Below are 2,391 nucleotides of genomic sequence, written 5' to 3'. Positions count from 1 at the left end.
TTTAAGCATGATTATATTAGTCTACTAAACCTTATATTGTTTAAGTTTAATAAAACCAAGGAAAGGAATTCTGAATGTTTAAATATATGTACAAACTGAATACATTTTTTTAAAAAGTGATTTAAATCACTGATTTTTATTTTAAAAATCAAGTAGATTAAAATAATAAAACCCAACTGATTTAAATCAACCCAGCTCTGATTTCAATTATGGAAAAAAAAAGTAATTTGAATCTGTATTATTTTACTGTGAAAGGGGGGAAAGCAGACTTTTAAGCATGAATATATTAGTCTACTAAACCTTATATCTGTTTTATGAAACCAAGGAAAGGAATTCTGAATGTTGAAATGTGTAAAAACTGAATAAAAATAAATATTTTAAAAAGTGATTTAAATCACTGATTTTTATTTTAAAAATCAAATTGATTTAAACTTTAAAAATCAGCTGATTTAAATCAACTTGATTTAAATCAACCCAACCCTGTGTACCAAATACTACCATGAAACTGTATGTGTACATAATATAATTGTACATAATTGTAGTGTAAATCAAATGTAGGCTACATAATGTAGTACATTCATTCTGTGCTGAGCTATGTAGTTGTGAAAGCTGAAGCTGTCAGATGGTGAGTTTTAGAACTGGGTGAAGAATCAATTCCGGAACCGATTCTCGCTATTAATGCTGTGGAAGAAAAATATCGATTCCTATTATGTAAGCCAACGGTTATCACTATCAGTTACTTTGTTTTGTTTTGTATAATTATTATTTTTGTTATTATTATTATTATTATTATTATTATTATTATTATTAATCATTATTATTGTTATTATTATTATTATTAATATTATTATTTGTGCCGAATTTATTTTTTAATTAAAAAATTGTTGGTGCCTCGTCGTGTTCCTAAATCGAGATTATAATTATCCTGAATCCTGGAGCTGTTCAGAGCCGACCAAGTTACGGGTTACTGGTTAGGTGTTGGACTTATCTGAAGCAACCATAGATCTCCGGAAGTAACCCAGTAATTATGTCTAGGGGTCGGAACCACAAGAAGAAATCATGGGCTTTCCTGAAGAAATCACATACGTAGAAGAAAAGATAGTACATAACAAGATGGTCCACTCAGCCAAAAAAGTGTCCGCCGGAAGTTCGCTCTTTGCTTCAGATGGCGCTGCAGTCTGTTTTGAAGCTCTCTTTCGTTTCTCCAGAAGAAGAATAGGAATAGCACCTCCTTGCGTGCGCAGATCGACTGCAGTTCATCAGCTGTTCGGGTTCGTTCAGTGCAGAGTTTTAGGGGTTAAAATTTTTTTTTAATGACCTCTCGCCTCATATTCTAAAGTCAAATTAAACTAAGGAAAACAGTCGCCCCTTTCTCCGGAAGAGGTTTTTTGTCAGCGTAACCATTGTAAAAAAGCGTTATTCCGAAATTTGAATTCTTATTTATTCAAAAACTTGTCAGATCTAGTTTCACTTTGATTTTTTTAACACAAGTAGGGTAACTCTGTTCGCAAAGGGTGCGCATTTGCGAAGAGGGCGCCACCGAATTTTGAGGACACTTTTTTAATTGGCTCAAAGAGAGGAGTGGCCCTTCTTGTTATGTAGACTCTATAGGTAGAAAGTAATTGGGTTCGGACTCGATTCCTGCTATTCGTTGCTTTTACATGTATAAATAGGCAATCTGCAACTTGGAACCGTCCACGACTGGTAAGAGGGCCATGTATCACCTCAATGGTGCCACCAGTACTGTCCGTGCCGGCTATAAGCACGCCGGCTTAAAGCACGTTTCGGGCTTAACCACGCTAAACGGCTCTTACCGAATTTTTGCTATATAAATTACACGCCTTTAAGCACGGTAACTTCGGCTTTAGGCACGCTTCATTACAACAAGACAGTCAATACATTCACGATGACCCATCGAAGTTCGAACACAGTCTACACTGCAGCAGTGGAGTGTGTTAAGAGTAACACAGAGAACGCAAGTGATGCCAATGATGGAGACACACACTCACACGGGCGGAGAGGAAGGCAGAGAGATGCACACAGCCGCGCGCGGGGACATATGATCTAGCCTAGGGCAAAGTTACACACAGACTTAAAAATACAAAGAGAGTCGGTGAGACGAGAAAGGGCAGCTGGCTGCGATTTCACCTTTGACCCTCGCTATCCATTAATCCTGATTGTGTATCACGCGCGAGGTGGGATGAAGGCGGCGGTATGAATGTGGCACAGCGGGCAGTGGTACGCACAGGCAGCGTGTAGGCCTAGTGTACTGTATCGTGACTGGCCGTCTAAATTAAGTTTTCATTTCCCATTCGACCACAAAACAAAAACAAACAAGCAAACAAAAACTACCGGGTAAGAATACCAGTGCACACTTTTGCGGGACCGCAA

This window comes from Aplysia californica, unplaced genomic scaffold (assembly GCF_000002075.1).
Source record: "Aplysia californica isolate F4 #8 unplaced genomic scaffold, AplCal3.0 scaffold00341, whole genome shotgun sequence".
Lineage (NCBI taxonomy): Eukaryota > Metazoa > Mollusca > Gastropoda > Aplysiida > Aplysiidae > Aplysia > Aplysia californica.
The sequence above is the reverse complement of the archived record's forward strand: the minus strand, read 5'-3'. Positions refer to the sequence as shown.